The following is a 10,274-nucleotide window of genomic DNA, read 5'->3' on the forward strand; positions in this document are numbered from 1 at the left end:
CATGTCTTCTCACAATAACATTGTAGAGATGTCTTCCAAAGTTCTCGAGGGGATGTCCGATTGGCTGGACTCCCTTGTCCTAATGTGTGTCTCTGTCGTGGATGCTGAATTTTGTGTAGAGCTGAGGAAACATCATAGGATCTGTGGTGACAGTGCTCGGGAGAGGGATTATGAGCTTGTAGCTCCTGACTCTGATGAGAGGGCTTGTTTTCCTACTTTCGTCGAGGGGGAGCGTCCCTTCTTCTACGCCTATGAATATTTCTTCAGCCAGTTGGACGTTACTTTTCCTTTTACTGCTTTCGAGACCGACTTGTTGTGGTCATGTGACATTGCTCCATCCCAGCTTCATCCGAATTCCTGGGGTTTTATCAAGATATTTCAACTGCTTTGCCAAGAGTTAGGCATAACACCTTCTCAAACTCTTTTCCTCTATCTTTTTGTCTCGGCCAAGCCCGGAGGTTCTTCCAAAAAGAAAGCTTCCTGGGTTTCTTTCAAATCGGCCCAGGGGCATAAAGTTTTTGCTATGTATGATGAGTCTTTTAAAGATTTTAAAAATTATTTCTTCCGAGTCCGTGCTGTTGAGGGGGTCCGCCCCTTTTTTCTTGATGAGAATGACAAGCCTGCTTTTCCTCTAGAGTGGCAAAAGAATGTGAGAGTGCCACGTTATACATGGGAGATTATTAATGAGGTTGAGCGGGCTTTTGTAGTTGTTCTTGAAGATTTATGGGGGGAACCACCCCATCTGGATACAAAAAGATTCTTGAGTGATCCATCTTTGGTTCGAACTGCTTTGGGTACTGTCTGACTTGTTTCTATACTTGTTTCTGAGTTTTTCTTCTCCTATGTTGTAACTCGTCATTATGGTTGATTCTGTATTTTCAGAGATGTCGAAAAACAATGATTCCATGAAGGCCTACAAGAAGGCGAAGAAGGCTGCTGCTGCTCAAAACATCTCGGCCAAGGTGGCTGGCGAGGGATCTTCTCAAGTTTCAGTGAAGCCGCCCGTGCCGAGTTCTCCTGGGCCAAGGAAGGTGATCCCCACTCCTCGAGTTTGTCTGACTAATCCTCCGCAGACTTCTGCCATTACTTCTGGTGCTCCTCCCAACAAGAAACAGAAAACAATTGACGCCTTTAACCTTGGCGCCCCTGATTTTAATGCAATCGAGTTCGTAGATCAGCAAATCGGTCCCTACGGTACCCTTCCCATGGATGATGTGTCAATCCTTCGCCATTTGGATTTTATGACCCAAAACAGTGTTAAAATGGCATATATGGGGGATGCCCTGTACTGAACTGCTCAGAATCTTCCTCTCCATGCCACCAAAGAATTTATGGAGGAGGCTAAACAGGAGTTCGACCGGATGAAGGGCCTGAAGGAAGAGCTTGAGGTAAAGGTAGCCAAGTTGGAGAAGGATTTGGAGAACGAAAAGGTGAGTTCCCTTGCTCTGGCGGCTTCTGTACGGTTGGCCAAGGACACGGCATTAAGGCATAAGGACAGTTATGTAACATCTTATCGGGAGGTGGTACGCCTGAGGGAGGAGTTGGAGAATGCTTGAGCTGATTACTCCGAGCTCCAAGGTCATCTTGTTGGCAGCGTAACTGCTGCCTATGAGAACTTGAGGGAGCAGGTTCGGATTATTGCTCCCGAGGCCGACCTTACTCTTTTCAGCCTGGATAATGTTGTGAGGGATGGTAAGATTGTCCCTGATGACCAAGATGATGATGATGTTGAACCTCCCCCTGTGTCTTCTGCCAAAGTGTCAACCTCTTCAGTTCCTCCAGTTGCGTCTGATCCGGATTGCCAGATTCTGAACCGGGATGATGGAACCGTGGATGTTGTGCCTATTCAGACTGATGCTGTCGAAAAGGCTCCCGATCTTTGCTGATTTCTCTTGGATATTTTGTGTAAATAGCCCGGCTTGTGGGCTTCTGAACTCTTTTTTTGTAGTTTGAATATTTTGCTCGACTGTGGATACTCTTTTGGGTTGCTTGTTTAGCAACTTTGTTTTTGAAAAACAACAAGTAGTTTTCAAGCTTTTGGGGCTGACCCTGAAGCTCGTTATAATATTGTTTTTTATATCCTGCTCATTTGCGCTTGTCTTAGCACTTTTTGGAGATGTTGGAGCCTTGCTTCTCGGCCTCTTTGGATCGCTTTGCACCTGTTGCTTGCGGGTTAACTCCTTTGAGGTCGTGAATGGGCGGGTCCAACTTGTTTCTCGGTTTTCTTGCTCTTGCTTGGATTTCTAGCAATCCATAGCCAATTTCTTTACGTTGGTCCTCGTCTTAGCTACCTTTGCAGTCCTCTTTCTTGGACCTTTGCTAGGTCTCTTTCAGGGACTTCTTTCTAACTTGTTTGTGGGAGGTCGACTTCTTTACGTCATCTTTTTCTAAGTTATTTTTGTAATCCTCTTTCTTGGACCTTTGTCAGGTCTCTTTCGTGGATTACTTTTATAACTTTGTTAGTTGTAGGAGATCGACTTCTTTGCGTCGTCTTTTTCTAAGTTATTTTGTAATCCTCTTTTTTGGACTTTTGTCAGGTCTCTTTCAGGGATTACTTATATAACTTTGAAAGTTGTAGGAGATCGACTTCTTTGCGTCGCCCTCTTCTAAGTTATTTTGTAATCCTCTTTCTTAGACCTTTGTCAGGTCTCTTTCAGGGATTACTTATATAACTTATTTTGTAGGAGATCGACTTTGTTAGCTCGATCTCTTCTAAGTTATTTTGTAATCCTCTTTCTTGGACCTTTGTCAGGTCTCTTTCAGGGATTACTTATATAACTTATTTTGTAGGAGACCGACTTCGTTAGGTCAATCTCTTCTAAGTTATTTTGTAATCCTCATTCTTGGACCTTTGTCAGGTCTCTTTCAGGGATTACTTATATAACTTATTTTGTAGGAGACCGACTTCGTTAGGTCGATCTCTTCTAAGTTATTTTGTAATCCTCTTTCTTGGACCTTTGTCAGGTCTCTTTCAGGGATTACTTATATAACTTATTTTTAGGAGACCGACTTCGTTAGGTCGATCTCTTCTAAGTTATAGCAATTCCTCTTTTATAGGATTGGCCAGTCCTCTTTCCAGGGATTTGCTGATAACTTGGGTTGACTTGGTCCGACTTCTCAACGTCGGCCAGTCTTTAAGTTATTATTTAGCAATCCATAAGACCTCGTCAGGTTCTTTTTTTGGATCACTTTCAATAACTTACATTATTCTGTGTTCATCTTTGCCGATTTGTAGAAGGTGGTTTCTGTCGACCTTTAGATGAATCGCGTTTTCATCTTTATTGGTCTTTTATCGTGATTGTGCAGTGAATCTGTTTTTCACTTTCTGCCAATCTGTTGCTTTATAATCGGACGATGAATGCTTCAGATTAATGCGTCTTGAGAATTTGTAGAATATCTAAAATATTTTTTATTCAAAAGAAAGCGCAAATATATACATGTTGGAGTTTTTCATCCTTTTAAGTCGGATAATATCTGGATCTCAACTTGGTGCCTCATTAAAAAACCTTTTCAGGAAAAAGAGTGCATCCTATGATGAGATCTTTTACCTTTTCTAGCTATAGTACCTTCTTAGGTTGCAGGCGTGCCACGATCTGGGAAGCTCTCCTCCATCGAGTTCGGACAGTCTGTAGTAGCCCTTCCCAAGTACTTCTATGACTCGGTAGGGTCCTTTCCAGTTTGCTGCCAACTTTCCTTCTCCGGGTCGAGTTGTTCCAATATCATTTTGGATTAGGATGAGATCATTCTTCACGAACCTCTTTGCACTACCTTTTGATTATATCTTGAAGCCATTCGGTGCTTTAGCGCTTCTTCCCTTATCCGAGCTCTTTCTTAGATTTTCGGAAGTAGGTCGAGTTCTTCTCTTTGAAGTTGCGAGTTGGCTTCTTCATTGTAGTGGACTACTCTAGGCGACCCTTCCTCGACCTCTACTGGGATTATTGCCTCCACTCCGTACGCTAATCGGAACGGTGATTCGTTTGTGGTGGAATGTGGCGTGGTTCGATATGCCCATAGGACCTGTGGAAGTTCTTCAGCCCAAGCTCCCTTCACATCTTGCAGTCTCCGTTTCAACCCAGCCAATATGACTTTATTGGCAGCTTCAGCTTGCCCATTGGCTTGAGGATGTTCGACGGAGATGAACTGGTGCTTTATGTTCAAGTCGGCTACTAATTTCCTGAAGCCTGCATCTGTGAATTGAGTGACATTATCTGTGGTCATGGAGTATGGAACCCCGAACCTTGTGACAATGTTCCTATATAGGAATTTCCGGCTTCTTTGAGCAGTGGCATTGGCTAGGAGCTCTGCCTCAATCCACTTTGTGAAATAGTCTACTCCGACTATGAGGAATTTGACTTATCCTGATTGATGAGAGGACTTTTGCGTAGTCTAGAAATTTGCTGATAAATCCTCGTTGCAAGTATAGTTTCTAAACCTTCAAAAGTCCTTTCATACAAACGTTTTGGTTATTAAACCTGGGATCGAGAGTCACTCCTAAAACTAAGAGAAGTCCTAAATCCTAATCCTAAAAGAGAGAGAGAGAGAGGAGAGAACCTCTCTCTCTAAAACTACATCTAAAACATGAAAAGTGAATTATGAGAGCCTCCTCATGAATGGATGCATTCTCCCACTTTATGCATTCTTCCACTTTTGCATGCTTCCTTTCCATCCTCTGAGCCATTCCTGCCCTATAATCTCTGAAAACACTTAACACACATATCAAGGCATCTAATGGTAATAAGAGAGGATTAATATTAGCAAATATAAGTCCAAAGAAACATGTTTTCAATCAAAGCACATAATTAGGAAGGCAAATGTAAAATCATGCAAATAGTATGAATAAGTGGGTAAAGAGTTGATGAAAACCACTCAATTGAGCACAAGATAAACCATAAAATAGTGGTTTATCATTGATCCCTGGGGAAAGGGTCCGAGAAGATCGAGTCCCCATTTTGCAAATGGCCAAGGCGAAGTTACGCTGATAAGTTCTTCTGGTGGGGCGATGTGAAAGTTGGCATGTTTCTGGCATGGGGGACATGTCTTTACAAATTCTGTAGCTTCCTTTTGTAGAGTTGGCCAGTAAAATCCCGCCCGAAGTACCTTTTTGGTGAGAGCTTGTGCCCCGAGATGATTGCCACAAATACCGCTGTGTACTTCCTCTAAAACTTCCCTTGTGTTAGAGGTCGGCACACATTTTAACAATGGTATTGAAATCCCTCTTTTATATAGGGTGTTGTTTATGATGGTGTAGTACTGAGCCTCCCGTTTTAACCTCTTTGCTTCCTTCTCATTTGTGGGGAGTGTTTCTTTTTTGAGGTAATTAATTATGGGGGTCATCCATCCTTGATCCTGACTTGTTATAACTAGGACTTTTTCTGCATCCGAGATTGATGGGTTCTGTAGCATTTCCTGGATGAGGCTTCTATTGTTGCCCCCTGGTTTAGTGCTTGCTAGCTTTGAGAGTGCATTAGCTCGGGCATTTTGTTCGCGGGGTATGTGGCAGATCTGATATTCTCCAAGTTGTCTGAGTTGTTCTTTGGTTATATCCAAATACTTTTTCATGGTGGGATCTTTGGCTTGGTAACTCCCTGTTATCTGTGAGGTGACTACTTGTGAGTCGCTGAAGATGTTGAGTTTTTGAGCTCCAACCTCCTTAGCCAGCTTCAAACCAGCTAGTAACGCTTCATATTCTGCCTGGTTGTTTGAGGCCGGGAACCCAAATTTGAGGGAAAGCTCAACTTGGGTTCCTTGGTTGCTTTTTATTATCACACCTGTGCCACTTCCAGTATCATTTGAAGACCCATCCACGTAGAGATTCCATTCTGTGGGGGTTTCCAGGGTATCTGTGAATTCTGCAATGAAGTCGGCCAAGTATTGTGATTTGATGGCTGTCCGAGCTTCGTATTGGAGGTCGAACTCGGATAACTCGACTGCCCATTGTAAAATTCTGCCTGCTAGATCTGTTTTCTACAGTATCCCCTTTATGGGCTGGTCGGTCCGAACCTTAATGGTGTGGGCCTGGAAGTATGGGCGAAGTCGTCGAGATGTCAGTATGAGAGTGTAGGCGAACTTTTCTATTTTTTGGTAGCTCAGCTCGGATCCCTGCAGCGCTTTACTGATAAAATATACAAGCTGTTGCCCTTTGTCGTCCTCTCAAACCAATGCTAAGGCTACTGCCTGACTTTCTACTGCAAGGTATAATACGAGTGGTTCTTTCTCTCGTGGTTGAGTTAGGATAGGCGGTTGTCCCAGGAAGTTTTTGAAATCCTGGAAGGCTTGCTCACATTCTGTTGTCCATTCGAACTTATTTCCTTTCCTTAAAGTGGCATAGAAGGGGAGAGATCTTATTGCTGATCCTGCTAAGAATCTGGATAAGGCTGCCAATCTCCCGTTGAGTTGTTGTACCTCTCTAACACAAGTCGGGCTCTTCTTGTTGAGTATAGCCTGGCATTTGTCTGGATTTGCTTCAATTCCTCTTTGTGTGAGCATAAAACCTAAGAATTTGCCCGCTTCTACTGCAAAGGTGCACTTTGTGGGGTTGAGTCGCATGTCATGCTTCCTTATAGTGTCGAACACTTGGGCCAGGTCAGACAATAATATTTTTTCGCTTTGTGTCTTTATTAACATGTCGTCCACGTAGACTTCCATGATTTTTCCGATATGATCTGAAAAGACTTTATTCATTAGCCTTTGATAAGTAGCTCCCGCATTCTTGAGGCCGAAAGGCATCATAATGTAGCAGTAATTTACTTTTGGCATTAAAAACGAGGTCTTTTCTTGATCTTGTGGATACATGGGAATTTGGTTGTATCCGGAATATGCATCCATAAACGAGAGGTATCTATATTTGGAGGAAGCATCTACCAGGGCGTCGATACTTGGGAGTGAGTAAGGATCTTTTGGGCAGGCTTTGTTGAGGTCGGTGTAGTTGGTGCACATTCGCCACTTCCCATTTGATTTTTTTACCAAGACGACGTTAGCTATCCATAGTGGGTACTTGACTTCTCTTATGAATCCTGCCTCCAGTAGTGCTTATACCTGTTCTTCCACAGCTTGGGATCGTTCTGGCCCAAGTTTTCTTCGTCTCTGCTATACCGGCTGAGATCCTAGATAGACCGCTAACTTGTGACTCATTAGCTTGGGGTCTATGCCTGGCATGTCTGCAGCTTTCCATGCGAAGAGATCGACATCATCTCGTAAGAACTGTACTAGTAATTCTTTTGCGTCTCCCTTCAGGATCGTGCCAATATTAGTTGTTTTGTCCGAGGTATCTCCGATCTGAACTTTCTCTATTTCTCCTTCGGGTTATGGACGGAGTTCTTCACGTCTCTGAACTCTACCAAGCTCAATTGTATTTTTTCTTCTCCTCTACCTCTGAGGTTTAGACTTTCGTTATAATAGCAGCGTGCCATCTTTTGATCTGCTTTTATTGTAGCTATCCCTTCTATAGTTGAGAATTTCATGCATAGATGTGGAGTCGAGACTATTGCGCCGAGTTGATTTAGTGTTGTCCAACCTATTAGGGCATTGTAGGTTGAACTCACATCGACCACAATGTAGTCTATCTTGAGTGTTCTGTATTGATTCCCTTTTTCGAAGGTTGTATGTAGCGACACGTATCCTAGTGGTTGTACTGGGGTATCTCCCAGTCTGAACAGGCTGTTCGGGTATGCTCTAAGCTCCTTTTCTTCTAGGCCGAGTTTATCGAAGGCAGTTTTGAATAAGATGTCGGCAGAACTCCCTTGGTCTATTAATGTGCGGTGGAGATTGGTGTTTGCCAGTATGATGGTGATGACCATGGGATCGTGGTGTCCTGAGATGATACCGGATGCGTCTTCTTTGGTGAACGTGATTGCAGGGATGTCAGGTGCTTCCTCCTTCCCTTCGACATGATATACTTCTTTGAGGTATCTTTTGCGAGATGATTTGGAGATTCCACCTCCTACAAATCCTCCGTGTATCATATGGACATGTCTTTCTGGCGTACGAGGTGATCGCTCAACTCATCCGACGTCTTCATCTCTTCGTCTTTTTTTTTGTTCATCATCTCGGGTGGCTAGATACCGATTTAGTTTTCCTTCCCTTACTAACTTTTTTATGATGTTTTTTAAGTCGAAGCACTCGTTGGTGGAATGTCCTCAGACCCGATGATATTCACAGTACTCGTTCCGATTTCCTCCTCCTTTTTTGCCTTTGAGTGGTCGAGCTGGGGTATCTTTTCTGTGTTACAGACTTCTTTGTAAATATCCACAAGGGACACCCAAAGAGGGGTGTAATTATGATACTTTTTTATTTTTTCGCCCCGTTCGATCTTCCTTCTTCTTGGATTCTTTATCTTTATCTCGGTAGGTGAAACCGGATTTCGAGGCTTCTCCAAGTCGAGAATTTTCTTCCATGTTGATGTACTTCTCTGCCTGCTCCTATACCTCGTCTAGGGATGTGGGTTATTTCTTTGATATAGATTGGCTGAAGGGTCCTTCTCGTAGGCCGTTGATGAGGCCCATGACAGCAGCCTCTGTTGGTAAGCTTTGTATGTCTAGGTACGTTTTGTTGAATCTTTCCATGTAGTTGCGGAGACTTTCTCGATCTCCTTGATTGATACCTAGTAGACTGGGGGCGTGCTTAGCCTTGTCTTTTTGGATGGAGAATCTGGCCAGGAATTTTTTGGCCAGGTTGTCAAAGTTGGAGATGGACTTTGGAGGTAGGTTGTCGAACCATCTAATTGCTGTCTTCGTGGGAGTCGTTGAAAAAGCTTTGCAGCGAACGGCGTCTGAGGCGTCGGTGAGGTACATTCTGCTTCTGAAGTTGCTGAGGTGATGGTTGGGATCTGTAGTGCCATCATACAAAGTCATATCCGGAAGTTTGAAGTCTTTAGGGATTTTAGTCTTCATGATTTCCCTAGTGAATGGATCCTGATCTTTGCGAGAGTTGTCTTCAGGGGTGATCCGGGTAGTCTTTGCTTTGAGATCGGCTTCAAGTTGTAGAAATTTATCTTCTCATTCTCGACGTCGCCTTACCTCTCTTTGTAGATCCTTGCCGACTTCTTGCTGGTACTGGCTTTCTTTTTCGAGTTGCTTTAGGCGATCTTGAAGGGCTTCTATTACTCCCGGATGTGATGAGTTTTTGTCTCCGTTAGATTCCGGAGTGTCCTTTGGTGTGGCACCCGTGTTTTTGTGCGGCGTTCTGTCCTCTAAATCTGAGTTGTGGTCGTTATTCTGTTCGTCTGCCATGGTGATGGGATGACTTCCAAGTTCCCCGGCAACGACGCCAATATTTCGAGCGTTACCTGAAATTGTAGGTCGATCTCGGATGAGATCTTCTGTACTGGTCGGAGATGACGTGTCCGGCTAGCTGGTGGCAGCCAGAGCTGTTGTGTCCGACTCATTGGTCTGGCTGCACTTCTGATCCTTGGTCACCGGAGGGTTGGGGGTACCTGCAAGAAACTCCGATGCTTAAGTTAGCATGGGTATTAAGCAGGTTTATTGTAGAATTAGAGTATGAGTTATACCTGGGTGCTCCAGTGTATTTATAGTAGTGTGGACTGACCTTTCTGATAAGATAAGTTAGTTATCTTATCTTATCTTATCTTTGGGTGGGGTCAGCTTATCTTCAAGGGAACCGTCTTTACCTCTTTAGGCTTGGACTGCCTTTGGATTTAGGTCGTGTTCCTTTATTTGGGCCCTTTATTGGGCTTTCCCGTCGATTTGGCCGACCTCTTTGAGAAGAGGTTGGGTAGCCTGACCTGAAGAGGTCGGTCGCTTTGTCGCCAATCATCCCAGGTCGGATAGCTTGACCCAGGGTGTGAACACTCCTCCTGCAAATCCTCCGTGTATCATGTGGACGTGTCTCTCTGGTGTACGAGGTGATTGCTCAGTTCGTCCGACATCTTCGTCCCTTCTTCTTTTTCTTTGCTCATCGTCTCGGGTGGCTAGGTATCGACCTAATTTCCCTTCTCTTACTAGTTTTTCTATGACATTTTTTAAGTCAAAGCATTCGTTGGTGGAATGCCCACGGATTCGATGGTATTCACAATATTCAGTCCGATTTCCTCCTCCTTTTTTTGCCTTTGAGTGGTCGAGCTGGGGGTATTTTTTCAGTATGGCAAACTTCTCTGTAGACATCCACAAGGGACACCCGAAGAGGGGTGTAATTGTGGTATTTTTTATTTTTTCCCCATGTTGATCTTCTTTCTTTTTGGACTCTTTGTCTCGGGAGGAGTAGGTGAATCCGGATTTTGAGGTCTCTCCTAGTCGAGAGTTTTCCTCCATGTTGATGTA

This window comes from Arachis ipaensis, chromosome B06 (assembly GCF_000816755.2).
Source record: "Arachis ipaensis cultivar K30076 chromosome B06, Araip1.1, whole genome shotgun sequence".
NCBI lineage: Eukaryota > Viridiplantae > Streptophyta > Magnoliopsida > Fabales > Fabaceae > Arachis > Arachis ipaensis.